The sequence below is a fragment of the Jaculus jaculus genome, chromosome 8 (assembly GCF_020740685.1).
Source record: "Jaculus jaculus isolate mJacJac1 chromosome 8, mJacJac1.mat.Y.cur, whole genome shotgun sequence".
In the NCBI taxonomy this organism is placed as follows: domain Eukaryota; kingdom Metazoa; phylum Chordata; class Mammalia; order Rodentia; family Dipodidae; genus Jaculus; species Jaculus jaculus.
In genome coordinates this window covers 8,537,957-8,557,403 of record NC_059109.1, presented here as the reverse complement: position 1 = coordinate 8,557,403, position 19,447 = coordinate 8,537,957, and the positions used below count along the sequence as shown (strand labels likewise).

Below are 19,447 nucleotides of genomic sequence, written 5' to 3'. Positions count from 1 at the left end.
CACAGGTAGGAAGAGATGATAATGCTGGAGGCTCTGTAGGCTTATCCTGGGATTAGAGGTAATATTTAGCAGGTGGGTGTGCACTGTAGTGACACATTGATCCTGGTCACGACAAGAATTACTTGACAAGAGCTTGCAGAGATGGCTTAGCAGTTAAGGTGCTTGCTTATGAAGTCTAAGGACCCATGTTCGACTCTCCAGATCCCACATAAGCCAGATGCATAAAGGTGAGGCAAGTGCAAGGTCGCACATGCCCACTAGATGGTGCAAGCATCTAGAGTTCAATTTCAGTGGCTGAGGCCCTGGCACGCCAATTCTCTCTCACACTCTCTCGAAGATTTAAAAAAAAACAAAAACTAAAATTAAAAAAAAAAAGAATCACTTGATGATAACAGGTGGCATTTTTCAGCACTGGGGAGGAGATCATCTCAGCCAGTGTCAGTTCCTTGTGCTGTAAACGCTTGACCCACTGACCGATCTTCCCAGCCCACAGAGCCTCTTTTCTTTACCTCAGCCTCTTTCCTCAAAGAAATAGGTCTGGTCTGGAGGACCATCTGGGGGACATTTTCCTTTCCACCTTTCCACTCTCTCCATCCAGGCTCGGGTTATCTTATTCCTTCTGTGGGCAATTATGGATGTAATGATTTCTAAATTATGAGCTATTTATCACTACCGGAGAGAGCTCAGGCTGGTGGTCAATGGAACTTAATCAGGAAATTAAGTGGACAGGAGAAGCAGAAGCTGGAGGGAGGGTAAAGTTTCCAAAGCCCCAGGAGCCGTGGGGAGGCCAAGGTCGGGTTGGTGCCTGCTTGTCCTGACACTCTGAAGGCTGCCCCGGCTTCCGCTCTGGCTTGTTGTGAAGTCGGTCCTGCAGCTCCCTCCACATCTGCTGCTGTGGCCTTGCCTGAAGCTGATTCACTGCCCGGCTCTAACTTTGAGACCCTGGGCCATTCCCATCAAGGATCTTGGACTAAGTTCAAGCAAGTAGTGACTTTAGTTCCCCTGTATTGGAGCATTCCAAAATCCTCACGGGACCCTGGATCCACATAGTACCAAACCTTGTTAGAAATGTTCAACCTTGTGCTCGCTTTGACAGTACATGTACCAAAATTGGAACGATATGGAGATTAGCGAGGCCCCTGAGCAAGGATGACATGCAAATTCATGAAGCAGTCCACATTAAAAAAAAAAAAAAAAAAGAAATGTTCAACCTTTTCTCATGGCAACTTGAGGTTGTCATTGATAACGTTTACACTCAAATACTGGTCAGTCAGGTTACCACAGGTGCCCATCAGGGTTACAAGAGGAAGTAGATGGCACTCTTCCTTCTACTTCTAAGGTTCCAGTAAGACCTTACACACACACACACACACACACACACACACACACACACACACCTCCTAATGTTTAAAGCAAGTTTACAATTTTGTGTTGCGTCACACTCATGTAGCCTGAAGCCGGTGGGTAGGCCAGGCCTGTGAGTATCCTGGTATTTTTCCTGCATTCCCCTCTGTCATGATGTCACGTCGTGTCAAAGTTAATCTGTCTTGTCATGTCTTGTGCTTTGGTAACTCCTTCACATTGTTTCGTTTGCACTTTGGGGATGCTTACATAAAACAAGGGTTACCTGAACGCAGACGCTGAGATACCGTGCCCATCACTGCGATAACCAAGCAGTGTGGACCGTGTGACGTGATTGACTGGCAGGTGGAGAGGGAGTTTAAAGGCAACAGGTCCACCAGAGTGAATGCCATTCTCTTGGCTGTCAAAAGTGTCCTTGGGCCTATACAAGAGAATCTGGATTTTTCTCTTATCTCCAGAGAAGGTGCATAAATGTCTCTGTTCTTATCTCTTCCTTTCCCAGGAGAGAAAGGAATGTAAAAGGGACAGACCCCTTCCTGATGTCTGATGCCACCTGGACACTTAGCATCAGGAGTGAACTGACGAGCCCAGCTGTCTGTCTAGAGTGAAAGTCCCCAGCCCAGGACTCTGGCTGAGCTTTCCCTATCTTTTTTATTTATTTATTTATTTATTTATTTGAGAGCGACAGACACACAGAGAAAGACAGATAGAGGGAGAGAGAGAGAATGGGCGCGCCAGGGCTTCCAGCCACTGCAAACAAACTCCAGACGCGTGCGCCCACTTGTGCATCTGGCTAACGTGGGACCTGGGGAACTGAGCCTCGAACCGGGGTCCTTAGGCTTCACAGGCAAGCGCTTAACCGCTAAGCCATCTCTCCAGCCCTCCCTATCTTTTTTTGGAACCCTGCTGCTGCCCAACTAGGCATTTTATTCTTACCCTCAAGCTCGCTCTCTCTCTTCTAAGCTATAACAGAATATCTCTAAATCTTACTCTCTGGTCTGTGTTGAAATTCATAAAGACTAGAATCTGAAAGGCCACTGACTCTGAGAGTTTTGTGGGACCATTGATCTCCCGGGGCCTCTAGCTTCTAAGTTGCTGTACACTCAAGAGCCCAGATAAGGCTTGCTGCTCTCGAAGGCACTCCAAAGTTCCCCTCTCAGTATTATATACAGCATGGATATCCTGGACTATGGAACAATGCATGAACTATGCTAGATGGACCAGACAACTGCTTTTCTCTCTCTACTCAGAACTTCATACAATTGAAAGTTACGAATTGGTTTTTTTTTTTTTCCTGGAATTTTCCATTTCATATTTGCAGATCATGTTTCATCATGGAAACTAAACTATGGGTGAGGAAGACTGGCGACTGCTGTATTTTTGTTTATTTACTTATTTGAGAGAGGGAGAGAAAGGATATGTCAGGGCCTCTTGTTGGTGCAAATGTGTTCCAGATGCATACGCCACTTTGTGCATCTGGCTTTACGTATGTACTGGGGAATTGAACCAGAGCCGGCAAGCTTTGGAAGAAAGTGCTGAGCCATCTCTCCAAACCACTGTGTTTTACCTTTTAACCGATACTAAAATTTCCTTTCTCCTGATAAATCTCGCCAGACTGCCTAGGTTTTCATTAGGGGACGCTCTCTTACAGGGACCTTAGTTTTTTCACATGAGGGAGCCAAGCTACAGGTCCTCCAGGATGCTGTGGAGTGCCTGGACCTGATGCTAGAGGAGCAAGGGGCGTGGACATGGCTGGCCCTGGGTGTGTCTTACTTAGTAAGGGCTCTGACCTCCTCACATGGAGCTGCTTCTGTAGACAGCTTGTCCTGATATGTGTGGGCTCTCAATCTGTGATTAGAATCTGTGGGTACCCCGCCCGGGTTCGGCTGAAAAGACACAGATAATTATGCCTGGTGCAGGGCTGGGAGAAGCCTGCTGGGCTGGAGCCTTCAGCCCTGGGCTCATTTGCATGAGAATCAGGCCTTTCGTCACCCTGCAAGCTCACATGCAGACGTGCTGGGAAGAGGCTGTTCTTGGGGCTTGGGAACCAGATGAAAGGGCTCAGGGAAGCCTGCCAGGAGCTGGGCTCTGGAAGGGTTGACAATGGGGCGGGGGGTAGGAGGTTGCTCAGAGGTCGTCCTCCGCAAAACGCACTGTGCCCGCTGGGAGGGCTTTCCAGAGCTGACTTTCCCAGGCTGGGCTGTCTTCCAAGCCTTGCCTCTCTCCAGCAAGACATTTAGCCTTTCTGTGCCTTGGTGACTGGCATTAAAAATGGAGCTAGAGGGTGTGATGAAGCTGTCATCTCCTCCTTCATCTTCATCATCTTTATGGTGATCAGTACCTTCTGCATCTGTGTGTGTGTGTGTGTGCGCGTGCACGCAGCAGTACAAATGGGAAGGTCAGAGGTCAGCCTCGGATGTTGGTCCTCTCCTTCCACTTTGTTTGAGATAAGGCCCCCACCCTTTTGTTTTTAATTTAGTTTTTTCAAGGTAGGGTCTCACCCAAGCTCAGGCTGACCTGGAATTCACTATGTAGTCTCAGGGTGGCCTTGAACTCATGGTGATCCACCTACCCCTGCCTCCCGAGTGCTGGGGTTAAAGGTGTGCGCCACCTCACCCTGCCCCCTTTTCTTTCTCTTGCCACTTGGAAGGCCAGACGAGCTCACATGTGAACTTCGGAATTCTGACTCAGTCTCCCCTTGTTGGGAATGACAGACAAGCCAGTGCTGGCATCTGAACTCTCGGTGGGCAGACTTGCAGAGCAGCAAGAACCTTTCACCACTGAGCCACCTCCCTAGTGTCTTGGCTGGCATCTTTATCCAGCGTCGTGGGGAAATGGTAGTCCCATGACAGGAGCCCTGCTGTGAGGGAACTGGGAATGAATATTCATTTGTCATTATCATTTTCCAGGTGTGTCATAATGAGAAGAGTTATAAACATCCTCACATGTCACCAAAATGAACAGAATAAAGCCCATGAGAGATCTGGGTGGCAGCGAACTAGGAACAAGTCAGTAACCAGAATGTCTTTGGCATGAGTAGTGTGGGGTTTCCAGAAATGGATACTATTCTGTCTCAGAGCTCCCCAAGTGTGTGACTTAATTCACTGACACACATCAGTCAGTTATAGGATGGGCAAACCTCACAAACAGAAAGTTAGAGAAGAAAGAAAGCAGAAATAAGAGTGCATGCTAGGGCTGGCGAGGCATCTTGGTGTTTAAAGGCACTTGCTTTCAAAGTCCGCCTGCCAGGGTTCGATTCCCCAGCACCCAAGCAAAGCTAGATGCCCAAAGTGGCACGTGTACCTGGAGTTTGTTTGCAGTGGCAAGAGACCCTGGTGTGCCCATTTTTATTTGTTTAGTTTTCAAGGGCACAAACAGAGCGAGCGAGCGAGAGAGAGAGAGAGAGAAGTGTAAAGCTGATCTTTCTGAGTCCTCATGCACACTGATAAGTGGCTGGAGGAGGACGGAAGAAGCAGGCGCGACACCACACAGTCGCCACTCACCCTGTCGGCTGAAATTGTTCTCGGCTCCTCTCTAATTCCCGTTGCACTTAGAGGCCAAACAGCGCTTAATGGCTCTCTGTTGCGAGGTCTCAAATGCCCTGTCAGTCGGGCACGGCTGCACAATTGTTTGGCACGATTGGGGAATGGAGAGATCCTCTGTGCTCCCCACAGGAGGACAGACTAAATGGAAGAGGTGGGGGGGGGTGATGTGAGACAAGATGTGTGGGGGGGCACCTGACAGGACCCCACTCTTCCTCTTAGTTCTATCTTCGTTTGTGTGATTTATTATTATTACTATTTTATGTTTTTAGAGAAAGTGCTCAAGCAAGAGAGAGAACTGGCTTGCTAGGGCCTCAGCCACTGCAATCAAACTCCCGACTCTTGCTCCACCTAGTGGCCATGTACAACCTTGCACCCTGTGCATCTGGCTTAGGTGGGATCTGGAGAGTCAAACATGGGTCCTTAGGCTTCACAGGCAAGTGCCTGAACTGCTAAGCCATCTTTCCAGCTCCCTTTTGTGTGTGTGTGAGTGTATGTGTGTGTTTTAAATGTATTTGCCAGGATGGATGGTGTGTACGCTGTCATCCCAGCCCTCTGGAGGCTGAAGCAGCAGATGAGGAGTTCAAGGTGAATTTCTCGTACACAGTGAGGTTGAGGCCAACTAAGCTATGTGAGAACCTGTCTCCAAAAAACAAACGAGCAGGAGAAACAGAGACAGGAGTTCCCTGAGGCTCAGTGGCCAGCCAGTCTATCCTACTGGGCAAGCTCCAGGTCAGTGGAAGAGCCTGTCTCAGGAGGGTGCCTGGGAATGACACCCGAGGTTGCTCTCTGACCTCCTCGCGCACACACGTATGCACACTCAAGCTCACACCCCATGCCAATGGCAGGCCATGTTGGGAAGACGTCCGTCATCAGCCCCCTGGAACTCCAGATGGGATTCTGGGGAGACGTCACCCTCTCTTGATGCCAGGCGCTCTTTACATGTCACTGAAGTTGTTGGGGACGTGTCTTTCCAGCCCCATGGGAAGACCATGTCTCCACTGCTTGAGTTACACTGAGTCAACATTCAATGAATAATGGATTATAATAATCATGACTGGAAGAGATGCATGCCCTAGCGTCTACTAGGTCCCAAACAGAAAGAGAAAACGCATTGTAAATTTACACCCTGGGACCAGTGAGTGAGTAACACAGACGCCTCCCTGGAGACCTGAACAGCGTCAGCTCATTTAAATTAATAAATCCCACTTTCCTCGGTGCCCGAGGAACAGGCTTATTTATGTCTCAGAATCGGACAGAATATCCAAGTGGAGGAACATAACAATTAGTGATGCTTCCTCACACGGGGAGCTTGCGAACTCTTATTTTGGCTGAGAATATGAAAAGGGGAAAAAAGAAATTGAATTCAACCCGATAAATTGATTGCCTCTAAAGCGACAGGCGGCCAAATAACCAAATTGGCTAGATTTTTCACTTTTCAATCGCTGCTCTTTTTGCCTTTTCAAGTCATAGGCCTATAAAAACCCTGACAGAGACTGCTCTTTCTGGAAAATGTCCCGGCTCAGCTTGTGGCCTGGAAGGGCGAGGTTGCTGGGCAGGTCCCTGTATGAAGATCCTTAGCACTCAGGGCTGACATTTGAAATAAATAAAAACTTGTTTGTTTATTTATTAATGGGAGAGAGAGACAGAGTGAAAGAGGCAAACAGTAAGAGAGAATGAGCATGCCAGGGCCTCCTGCCACTGCAAACTCACTGCAGATGCGAGCTCCATTCTGTACCTCTGGCTTGATGTAGATACTGGGGAATTGAACCTGGGCTGACAGGATTTGCAAGCAAGAGCCTTTAATGGCTGAGCTATCTCTCCAATCACAGGGTGACATTTTAAATACTTAGCAAGATGGAAGACCCTGGTCTTGAAGCTCTAGGATGGCCAGGGGTTTGTGGGGGGATTTGGAAAGAACAAGGCAGAGCATTGGAAACTGGGCAGTATGTCCCAATCAGGATAAAAATAGCAATTCTGCCTTACTGATTGAGCAAGTACAAAGGGTCCCCTCAGCAGTATGTGTGTGTGTATGTGTAATATATATATATATATATATATATATATATATATATATATATATATATATATGCATACATACATATATATATATGCATGATCATATGTGTGTGGGCACACATGTGTTCATGATCGTATGTGTGTGGGCACACATGTGTTCCTGTGCATATGGAGGTCAATGTCAGACATTTTCCTCAGTCACCCTCTTCCTTCCTCTTTGTATAAAATGACAGATACGGGGCTGGAAAGATGGCTCAGCAGTTAAGGCGCAAAGCCTAAAGATATGGGTTTGACTCCCCAGTACCCATGTAAAGGCAGATGCACTAGGTGGCTCCTTTGTCTGGAATTTGTTAGCAATGGCGAGAGGCCCTGGCATACCCATTCTTTATCTTTCTCTAAAGATTCTTTTTTCATTTATTGGAGAGAAAGAGAGCCAGTGAGAGAGAGAGAGGCAGATAGAGAGAGAGAGAATGGGCGCACCAGGGCCTCCAGCCACTGCAAATGAATTCCAGACACATGTGCCACTTTGTGCGTCTGGCTGACATGGATCCAGGGGAATTGAACCTGGGTCCTTAGGGTTCACAGGGAAGCACCTTGTTGTAGTCAGGTTCACACTGCTTACAGAAACTATCTGACCAAGAGCAGCTTGTGGGAAAGAAGAGTTTATTGTGGCTTACTGGCTCAAGGGGAAGCTTATAATGGCAGGGAAGACAATGGTATGAGCAGAGGGTGGACATCACCTTCTGGCCAACATCAGGTGGACAACAGCAACAGGACAGTGTGCCAAACACTGGTATGGGGAAACTGGCCATAATTCTCAAAAGCCCACCCCCAACAATACGCTGCCTCCAGGAGGAGTTAATTCCCAAATCACCATCAGCAGGGAACCTAGCATTCAGAAGACCTAAGTTTATGGGGGACACCTGACTCAAACCACTGCACACCTCAACTACTAAGCCATCTCTCCAGCTGCCCTCTTTATCATAAACAAATAAATAAGTAAATAAATGAACATTTTTTAAAAAGACAGATTCTGGTACTGGTCCTTGAGCTCATAAATTATCTAGACTAGACTAGATAACCAGTTTGCTGTGAGAATCTACCTGTCTGTCCCAGCCCTGGGATTACAGGTTGCATAGGCCTTCTTACACAGGGATGGGGGATTTGAACTCAGGGCCTCATGCTTCCATGCCAAGCACTTTACCCACTGAGCCATGCCTCCAGCCTTTCTGCCACACTCAGAGCAGCTGTGGCGTGGACAAGGTTCTGGCCTCTGACTTGGGGATCATATCTGATCTCTCCAGTCTGACCCGCCCAGGTGATTCCTAATCAACTTGCCGTGTCCACCCCAGCTCACCTGGCTAGGGTGCTCTGCACATCTCATACAGACTTTCGCAAAACTGTCCTCACCTGAGATACCAGCCCCCAAGTCCCTGAGGGCCCAGCACACCCATACTCCTGAACCCTACAAAGTTAGAGCATCACAAGTCCGTCTGAAGGTCACTGGTCCACCAGAACGCAAGTATATGATCGCTTCCCTTTGCTTATGTATGGTAAAGGGTGCAAGTCAGGGTGGGTGATGGCGACACCCGTGTGTCCTCAGGACACATCACTCTCCTGGTGATGACTCGTGGTCGGTTGCCTATTTCCAACTATGGAAGTGTGTCTGATTCCAACACCTTCAGCGTGTTTTTTTTTTTTTTTTTTGCATGCGTATGTGTGTGATGTGCATGTTCGCATGCATGTGGGCACATGCGCATTGTTCATGTCAACATGAAGGCCAGAGGCTGATGTCAAGTATCTTCCTCAATGGCTCTCCGCATTATTTGTTGAGACAAGGTCTCTCGCTGAACCCACAGCTCACCAATCCGCCCAGACAAGCTAGATGGGAAGCCCTGAGGATCAGAACCTACCTGCCGCTGGTTCACCAGCGCTGGGATGACAAGTGCATGCCACCATGCCCGGCTTTGGTATGAGGGCTGGGCGACACAGACCTGGATCCTCCTACTTGCCTGGCAAGTGCTCTACCATCTAAGCCGTTCCCCCGCCCTCTGTGTGCAGGAGCTTGAAGAAGCCATGGGATGACCTCACGTGCCGTTCCCCAAAAACCATGTCCATCTCCTTTGAGACAAGTTCTCTCATTGGCCTGGAGCTCGCCAACAAAGCTAGAACAACTGGCCAGCAAGACTCAGGGATTCCCCCTGTCTCCACCTTCCCCAGCTCTGGAAGGACAAGTGTGAGCCCACCATGGACCAATATTTTTATGTGGGTGCTGGGGATTGAACCCGGGTCCTCATGCTTACTAGATGAGCACCTTAGCAGCAGAGCTCTCTGCTCAGCCTGGCACCTGGACTATTTCTTAGGATGTCTTTCCCTGGGCACAGCTGATGGAAACCTGAACCATGTGATCACACTCCATCATGTGCCAGGGGCTAGAGGGGGGCGCCCATGGAGTTGAAGAAACACCAACCCAGCACAGGGGAAAGTGTGTTCAGCACAGGTCTGTGCAGAGAATGGATGACCCCTGTGGGGCAAATTGTCTCCATCCAATCTAGAGAAACAGGTTCTTGGTGACATTTTCTCAAATAGGATGTGTCTCCATACTGGACATTTGTCACTCCCCAGCTAGGGAAGAATTCCTCTTCCTGCCTTCCAGCTCCAGTTTGAGGGCCCTGGGCTTGTGGGGCTGAACCTAACCTGGGCTCTCTATGCAGCAAGAGGCTGGCAGCCTTGTGCTCGCCGGCCTCCTGAGGAGCAGGGGCTCAGAGGAACAGAAACCAGATCTTTGTTTCTCTGCTTTCCTTAGAGAACCTCAGTCAGCAATATCATGTTGTTATTCCAAAGAAGTAGATGAAGCAGCAGAGGAAATAGGTGATCTCCAGAACGTTCTTAAATGACTGCAGGATGGATCAAGGCGAGGCTTGGGGAAGGACTTCCGGAAGGGCAGGAGAGCAGGCTGCAGGGAAAAGGAGGAGGACCCACAGGGACTATGAAACCTCTCACTCAAGGCCCCGCATCTGGGTGGGTCCCACCTGGTGACAGACAGACTGACATGAGGTCATCAGGATCCAGGGGACCAGAAGAGGAGTGTCTGTCTTTCAGAGAGGGGTCGGGGGCCTGTGAGTCCACCTCTCCCTCAGGGATTCTGAGCTTGGGTACTAACACTGTGAATGATGTTATGCTTTGGGTTCTGTTTGCCTTATGTTGTTATTTGCATCAAGGTCTCCCAAAGCCCAGGACTGGCACTGAACTTGCCATGTCACCAAGGATGACTGTTAACTCCTGATCCCCCTGCACTGCTGAAGGTCACACCACGCTGAAGGTCCTGACCCATGTGAGTCAGGTCACACTGTCACAAACCCAAGGCCACAGTAAAGAGAGGGTGCTAATAGGAGCTCCCTACTCCGAGTTACTTACTTTTGTGTTTGTTTTAAAATTATTATCATTTTGTTTGTTTGTTTTTCAAGGTAGAGTCTCACTGTAGCCCAGACTGAGCTGGAATTCACTATATAATCTCAGGGTGGCCTTGAACTCACGGCGATCCTCCTACCTCTGCCTCCCGAGTGCTGGGATTAAAGGATTGGGCCACCACACCCTAAAATTATTTTTATGTATTAATTTGCAATCTGAGAGAGACAGAGAGGGAGAGAAAAAGAGAGAGGACAGAGACAGAATGAGTGCACCAGGGCCTCTAGACACTGCAAATGAACTCCAGACACATGAGCCACATTGTCCATGTGGCTTTATGTGGGCACTAGGGTACTGAACCTGGGTCATTAGGCTTTGCCTTAACAGCTGAGCCATCTCTCCAGCCCTGAGTTACTTTTAAAATCATAGCTGTACATGTGGAAGTTTGAATACATAACTCCCATAGCCTATAATAATTTTTTTAAAATTTTGTGCCTATTTTTATTTATTGAGAACGACAGACAGAGAAAAAGGAAGATAGAGAATGGGCACACCAAGGCCTCTAGCCACTGCAAACGAACTCCAGGTGCATGTGCTCCCCTGTGCATCTGACTTACGTGGGACCTTGGGAATTGAGCCTCAAACTGGGGTCCTTAGACTTCACAGGCAAGTGCTTAGCCGCTAAGCCATCTCCCCAGCCCGCCTCTGGTATTTTATTATTATTATTATTATTAAGGTCAAACTTCCTGCTTAAGTCTCCTGTTGGTAGGGGGGATGGTCACTGGGGGCTGATCTGAATTCCAGCCCAAAGGCACGGAGGGCAGTCTGAGCTCTGGCGGGGTTCCTGTTTGCTGCTTTTTGGTGTGTGAGGGCTCGTGGTGGCGTCTCTGCGCTTGGATTCCTGAATGGGAGCCAGCTTCTTCCACAACGGATGGAACTTCCCCTGCACCTGGGAGCCTGAAATAAATCTTTCCTCCCATGAAACTCTGGTTGGACACTTACCCCAACAGCGTGGACTGTCTACGACAATGCACACATATGTGTTAGTGTGCGTGACCATGTGTGTCTGCACACGCGTTTGTGCAAATGGATGCGTATGCACATTTGTACATGCGTGTATGTGCTTGTGCAGGTCAGAGAACAGCCTCGGATGTCATCCTCAGCAGTGCCAGTCACCGCCCTTGACACCGTCTCTCACTGTCCTGGAGCTCAGCAACCAGGCTAGGCTGGCTGGCCAGGGAGCCCCGAGGATTCTCCTGTCTCTGCCTCAGGAGCGCTGGGGTCACAGGCTTGGGCCACGGCCCCTGGCATCTTTTACATGGGTCCCGGGGATCACACTCAGATCGCTTGCAAAGCAAGCACTTTGCTGATGAACTATCTCCCCAGCCCCAATAAAATAGAGACAATAAAACAGAGGAAGGACTACCTTGAAAGAGGAGGGTCCTCAGTGGAATGGAGGGTTGGTGGGGGAGACAAAAGAGATCAAATGGAGACTGGAGAGATTGCTTAGCGGTTAGGCCACATGCCTGCATAACCTAATGGTCTGTATTTGATTGCACAGTACCCATATAAATCCAGAGCACAAAATGGTACGTGTGTCTGGAGTTCGTTTGCAGTGGCTGGAGGCCCTGGTGTATCTGTTCTCTCTATCTGTCTCTCTTCTCTCTTCTCTCTCTCTCTGCTTGCAAATAGATACATTAATAAATAATGGGAACATGACCAAATTACAGTGTGTTCATATGTTAAAGTTTGTCAACAGACTCTTTTTTTTTTTTTTTTTTTGATGTAGCGTCTCACTCTAGCCCAGGCTGACCTGGAATTCACTCTGTAGTCTTAGGGTGGCCTCGAACTCATGGCAACCCTCCTACTTCTGCCTCCCGAGTGCTGGGATTAAAGCTGTGCACCATCACGCCAGGCTTTCAACAGAATGCTCTGTTAATATGACTTCCTTGGGCTGGAGAGATGGCTTAGCAGTTAAGGCACATGCCTACAAAGCCTAAGGACCCACGTTTGGTTTTCCATGTCCCACGTAAGCCCGATGCACATGGTAGTGCATGTGCCTGGAGTTCGTTTGCAGTGGCTGGAGGCCCTGGCGCACTCTTTTTTTTTTTTTTCTCTCTTTCTGTGTCTCTCTCTCTCCCTTTCTCTCTGTCTCTAATAAATAAAAATATAATAAATCTTGCTTACTGAGTCTTTGGCCATGGAAATGTCACACTCTAGCAATTGTGTAGCTTCCCTCACCCGAGCATCCAGGTTTGATGCAGGATGGCAAGCTCAGGGGTGCAGGTCACGTTAGAAGGAGCAACCAAGACTTTGCCCGCAGACCCTGGACACTAGGTGTTGCATAATTCCCCATCAGGGAGACTGAGTCGTGTGATTACCTGAAGATCCCCTGCGGGAGCCTCCGAGTCCCAATCCTCAGCAAACGCCGCTGTTGACGCCACAAAGGCGTTCTTTCCCACGCTCACACGTCATTCTAGAACAGCCACAGGGCGGGGGTGGGGAGGAGGGTGGGGAGGAGGGTGGGGGAGGAGGGTAGGGGAGGGGGGCGTGACAGCATGGAAGGTGCCTGCGCTCAAAATCCCCGGGAGCTTAATGCCGCCACGACGATAAGGGCCAGACAAAGCACCCACCCGGGACGGCACGTGAGCGGTCGTTCATGTGATGGGATCCAAGAGGACAGAACCCAGAGCCCGAGAGTGAGATTCACTCTCCACCCCAGGGGGTCTTGTCAGCCACGGGTCAGTTTCTCTCTCCGTGGGTGCTAAGAAGCCTGCCAGTTTGTCAGGGCGATGAGACGTGAGCCGCAGGATTTACTTAGCTCATTTCCTTCAGTCACTCAAGAAACACTCTGGGGACTTACTTTGACCCTCTTCCTGATGCCTGGCCTAAATTGGGTCGGGTGGAAAGAATTAATGAAACGATACCCATATAGCTAGAGGACTTCGCTGATTCAAAGCAGGGAGGTGGATTTTGGTGTGTGGGGAAGATATATATATATATATATACGTTCTTTTTAGATGGGAAGGTTCAGAGAAGAGATAGGGAAAAAAATCCTATGATCTGAACAGTGATCTGACTTCCCATTTGACAGATGGCTGTGACACGGAAGCTCAGAGATGGCCAGTGACTTGTCCAGCACGCCAGGCTTACATTACTCGTGAAGGCCTGCAGGTGGAGGAGAAAGCCGGGGGAAGCCAGGTGGCCTCCCACTGGTCCAGGCGCATAGAGGCATGTACCTCTCCCTCCATTAAAAGTTTAAAGGCTGGAGTGATGGCTAAATGGTTAAGGTACTTGCCTGTAAAGCCTAATGACCCAAGTTAGGTTCCCCAGTACCCACGTAAAGCCAGATGCACAGAGCGGTGCATGCATCTGATGTTCGTTTGCGGTGCCTAGAGGCCCTGGTGCACCTATTCTCTCCCTCTCTCCCTCTCTCCCTCTCTCCCTTTCTCTCTCTCCCTGCAAATAAAATTAAAACAAAAAGAGTTCAGGAGCTATCAGTCAGTGAAGTGCTTGTCTCACAAACGTGAGGACCTGAGTTTGCATCCCTAGCACCCCTCTAAAAGCTAAGCAAGGCAGCACATACCTGTAATCCCAGCCCCCACCCCCAGGGAAAGAAGACCCAGAAAGCCCTCCTCCCCTCCCCCCAGCGCCCCAGACTGGCTAATGAATCTAGCCAAATTAGCGAGCGCCACATTTCCTGCGAGATCCCGTCTCAAAATATGAGATGGAGAACAATCGAGGAAGACATCAGACATGGACTTCTGGCTTCCACACATACATGTGTACCCACCCAACCCATGCATGTGAACACGAACCCTCCCCCCCCACACACACACAAATTAAAGAGCCGGGAGGGGTGGGCACACTCATCACTTTAGCACTGGGAAGGAGGAAGCAAGATAGTTTGAGGCTAGTCTGTGTTATGTAGGGAGACCTTGTCTCAAAAAAAAAAATAAAATAAAATAAAGAAAGAAAGAAAGAAATTAATCAAGCAGCAGTTAATCCCCTACAGTGGCAGTAAGTGGTTCCGATAATGGATTTATTTATTAATTATTTTTGGTGGGAGATGTGGTTTCTTGCGGCTGGGGCCAGATGCTCCCCTCTCTGGGACAGAGGAGGTGAAGTTGCATTTCGACCCATGGAACTCTGGGCCCTGCCCCTCCGACTCCCTGGGTGTGCCTTGCTTGCTACCTCTGTGTTTCTTTCTTTTTATTACTATTAATTTTTAATCCCCCGCCCCCCCCCCCCCGTGTTTCTTGTAGCTCAGCTACTTCTCTCTCACATGCTACCCTCTTCTGGAAAGAAAAAAAAAAAAAGAGCAAATGGGGATTAGGCTGAGTGCCCCTGATGGCTGAGGAAGAAGGCATTAGGAAATGCTTGGCCACTGGCTCCAGCCAAGTCTCTAAGCGCTTTGCTCGCACAGCCTGCCCCCGAGCCAGGGGCCCAGGGCAGAGCCCCGCACAGGCCTTCTGTAGGACAGGGTTGACGGCTTGCGGGCACAGCGCACAGCGGGGCTGGATGTGGCCACCTCTCCCCAGGAGTTCTTACTGAAGTCCACGCTCTCTCTTGGGACCTCCTCTGTTAGCAAGTTCATCAAGCTTCCTAGGTTGCTTTTGTGATGGGGTTTTGGGTGTTCAAGAAAGGTAACCTCCAAACCCTGAATTCATGTGCGTTTTTACCAAAGAACTGAAATAAAACAAGGTTGAGAAGGGTGGTTATTAAATTATTATGTTTTTCTTTTTTCTGATGCAAGCCCAACAGTCTGGCCTTTTTTTTTTTTTTTAATGTGTGAGAGAGAGAGAGAGAGAGAGAATGGGTGCTCCAGGGCCTCCAACAACTGTACTCGAACTCCAGATGCGTGCTCCCCATTGCACACCTGTACAGCCTTGTGCACTTGTATCACTGTGTGCATCTGGCTTACGTGGGACCTAGAGGGTCAAACATGAGTCCTTAGGCTTTCCAGGCAAGCACCTTAACCGCTAAGCCATCTCTCCGGTCCTGACTACGGTGAGGGAGAGTCTGTTGGGAGTCTCCCCTGTTTTACTGGGCTGATATGGGGGTTGGTGGAGGGGCTTATTGGGACAGGAAACTGGAAGTTCAGGAAAGATGAACCGTGAACAAAAGAAGGCTTTGCCCACTTAGTACGAATCTATGTATCCTCTTATTGTGGTGGGCTTTCCCCTCAGATGCCAGAGGACCTGAGAGAGAGCAGATTGCTCTGGGCTCAGGGGGCTTGGATCAGGAAGGGATCACCACGTCTGAGCAGGAGGTGAGAGGGCTGACCCACTGAGATGCGGGCAGACGCTGCATTCTAGTTTTGCGGGAGCCCACGTGGGGCAACAGGACATAAGCAGTCACGTGTGTTCCAAGCAGCAGACAGAAATCAATTGATTTCTCTTACGAGCCTCTTTTTTTCTAACTATCTACCTAATAATTGTCTAAGTAGCTCCTTCTCATTTTCACTGTACAGACATGGCCTACCTCCCTTTTAATGCCCTCCTCTGCGTGGAGAACACGTCTCTCACCACTTGTTAGGACCCTGTGCCTGGCACCGTGCCTGGCTGAGCACATTTGAGAAGCGCGGCTGTCCTTTCCCTCCCCTGGAAGCCCGCAGCTATGCACTTTGCATCCGACTCACGTTCTGGGAGCTTCGATTTAAGGAAGACAGCTGTATCTGTGAAACAGGGCTGCACAGCCCAGTACACAGGGATGGGGTTGACACAGGAACTGAAAATCAGAGCAGCCAGCTGAGAGAAAGAGAGAGAGAGAGAGAGAGAGAGAGAGAGAGAGAGATGCTTAGCAAGACTCAACCCCAGAGCACAGTGTTCCCTCTCACCAAACTGAAACTGTGGACACAGCACCATCAGTTATCTGAATCTCTGTGGGATTTGACCAAGGAATTTTGCTACACTCATCTGGAAGCCCTGGCATTGACTTTATCTTGGCGTGGTGAGGTCAAGCAAAACTGAAGGCTGGGTGCTGTTGGCCAGGTAGAAGTGGGCGTTCTCTTTAGTGCAGGTTTCCAATGTCAAGGAAGGGGCAGGGTGGAGAAGAGGCTTTGCAAGCAGGGGGGTAAGAAGTCCTCTTCTGGGGTTGGGGAGATGGCTCAGTGGGTAAGAGCATTTTCTGGACAAGCGTGGTAACCTCTGTTGGATCCCCAGCACCCACGTCCAGAAGGATCCGTATGTCTCTAAGCTCAGCAGGGAGAGAGGTGGAGACAGGGGGATGCCCGGAGCTCATTGGTCAGCCATGCTAACGGAGGAAAAGGTGAGTTCCAGTGAGAGAGCCTGTCGCAAGGAGACGAGGTGGAAGAGCTATGGAGGACAGCAGATGTCCCCCTCTGGCTTCCGTACCTGTGCCCATGGGGCACGGCGTATCTATACACATGCATGTGCACATCAAACCCACCCACACAGAGAGAGAGGGGGTGGGAGAAATCCTCTTTCCCTCCTCTTCCTCTTCCTCCCTCCCCTCCTCTTGCTGTAGGAGCAGAGGCCCAGTCTGAATCTCTATTCTTTCCACAGTCCTGTTGTGGCCTGGGTTCTACAACACTATCCCTGTTCCCTGCTGTCTTCCGGAGTCTCTCTCTTCCACACCTTGCCACTCTCTTCCCTTCCTCATGGGTAAATGAGGAGAGGTAACCTGTGAAGGCCCGGGCTTGCCTCGAATGTCTTCTTTGAGAAGCTCCATGTTTTCAATTACGTCCTAACACACCTCCAGGGAGCCCAGCCAAGCGCGAGGATTAGTAGAATAATGAGTTTAAATTATTTAGGCTTTTTTTTTTTCTCCCCTGTCTTTATTCTGTGGCAATATTGAATCTAATCCAGGTCCAGATGTAGGGAATGATACATAACAGGTGATGGCTAATAACTGATCTCATTTTCAAATTAATATGCAAATTCCCCTGGAGCTGGGGAATGAGAGAAGGGAGCTGGGGATAGCAGGTAAGAGGGTTGTGAGCAGAAGGAACCAGAAGAGAGAGGGGCACCCGCATCCCCCTCTCCCCTGGAACAGAATCGGCATTCTTCACACCATGAGAGACAAGAAGGAGATCTGGCTGATGAGAAATCCTGTCAGATGAGCAGAGGCCCCCCGGAGGGCTGAAGTCTCTCCAACCCAGTTGTTACTTTTCACTTGTTGCAGTGATACAAGCAAAAAAAAAAAATGTATTTGACCCTGTGTTGCACTCAGGTTTGCATTGCTGGTAGAAATCACCCAACCAAGAGCAACTTGTGGGGAAAAAAAGAAGTTTGTTTTGGCTTACAGGCTTGAGGGGGAAGCTCCACGATGCAGGGAAAACGATGACATGAGCAGAGGATGGACATCACCCCCTGGCCCATGTAAGGTGGACAATAGTAACAGGAGAGTGTGCCAAACACTAGCAAGGAGGAGTTGGCTAAAACACCCATAAGCCCACCCCCAACAATACACTGCCTCCAGGAGGCGTTAATTCCTAAATCCCCATCAGCTGGGAACCTAGCATTAGTTTATGGGGGACACCTGGATCACACCACCACACCCTGGCATGCACACAGACACACACACGCCACTGAACATGAATGAAATGAGTTCTCAACACAGAACTCTCACTAAGACACATGTCCACATTCCCTTTTCTCTTCTTGATTCCTCTTGTCTCTTTCCTTCTTTTTCCCTTCATTCTTCTTCACGGAAAAGGGCTGATCACACTCTCTGTGGTCTCACAGCTCCCTAACAGGTCTCTCTGAAGATGAAGAAACATGCGTCCACATGATTCATATCCCAGCTCTCTGCTGCCCTTCTCTCTCTCTGTTGTTGCTGCTCACACAGACTCTGTCCATGTGTGTTGCATGTGACAAGCTAGACATGGTCTGTGGCACCTTCTGAAGCAGAGAAAAGTAGTCTATCATTTTTATTGAATTTGTTTATTAATTTGAGAGAAGCAGGCACACCAGAGCCTCAAGCCACTGTAAGCAAACGCCAGATGCATGTACAACCATGTGCATCTGGTTTACATGGGTTCTAGTGAATTGGACATGGATCCTTGGGCTTCCCAGGAAAGTGCCTTAACTGCTCAGCCCTCTAGCCACCCCTAGTCCATCACTTTTCCAACACTGTGATGTCACGGATATTCACCTGGGAAACAGCCCTTTCCCTGACATGGCGACTGGCTGTTACTGCAAAACACCTGAACCAGGACAGTGAGGATGGTCAGTAAATTCACCCCCTTCCTTCATACGTATGTGTACACCACTTCACCATTTTCTCTTCACTACAACCCTGTGAGGCCAATCTCCTTCGTCCCACTTTACAAAGGAAAATACTGAGCTCAGGATCAACAATTGTCTAGGGTCACATGACAGCAGAGTCAGCATTTAAGCTTCTATTGGCGTGGGAACAATATTCTATAGCTCAGCAACAAGAGTGGTACAGATAACCAAAATGTCAATGTCTTAGATTCCGTGTCTCTTCCCCCATCTGTCTCTGTTACCCCTCTCTCTTTTCTCTCCTCTCCTCTCCTGTCTCCCTATTTCTCTTTTTTTAATACACACACACACACACACACACACACACACACACACACACACACACACTACATAATAATGACATCAAACCTGCAGCTGGTCATGACATCAGTATAAAGCATATTGAGTCCATATGGGTCTCCATATGCTCATCTGAGAGGGAAAGAGAAAGTTCTAGAAAGGGCTTTTACCCATGCCAACAACTCCCTCAGATGCAGAAGGCATAGCTCTGGGCACCGACTCGGCGTGCTCACCCTTTCTTCTACCCTGTCTTTAGAACATTCTGCTGTACTGCAAAGGCTGGCAAACTACAGTGTCCCTTTAGTTATTATTCTATATGTGCATTAAATTTCCCATTAAATGTTTTTGCCCAAGACTCAAGAGAGCATAATGAGAAAGAGACCACACCGCAGTGGCTCTGGGAGGTTGTGGGCAGATATAGCTTTTATCTTTCCTGGAAGCAGTCTCCAACATCCAGTCTTCAGCGTCCTGGATTGCTGAAGGGTGGTTGTGGTGAACACAAAGGTGGACAATCGTATTCTGCACTCACTCACCAGCGCTAGGAGTGATTCAAGACAGACAAGTATAAAGCACAGGGCTCAGCCTCAG

The 19,447-nt window shown here is 49.1% G+C and overlaps 1 non-coding gene across 1 annotated transcript; it reads left to right on the top strand.

Annotated features, from left to right (window-relative positions):
* Window positions 1–1,080: 1,080 nt before the first annotated feature.
* LOC123463148 lies at window positions 1,081–1,184 on the top strand. Its single transcript, XR_006638755.1, has one exon. It is a non-coding gene; the product is annotated as a U6 spliceosomal RNA (small nuclear RNA).
* Window positions 1,185–19,447: the final 18,263 nt, after the last annotated feature.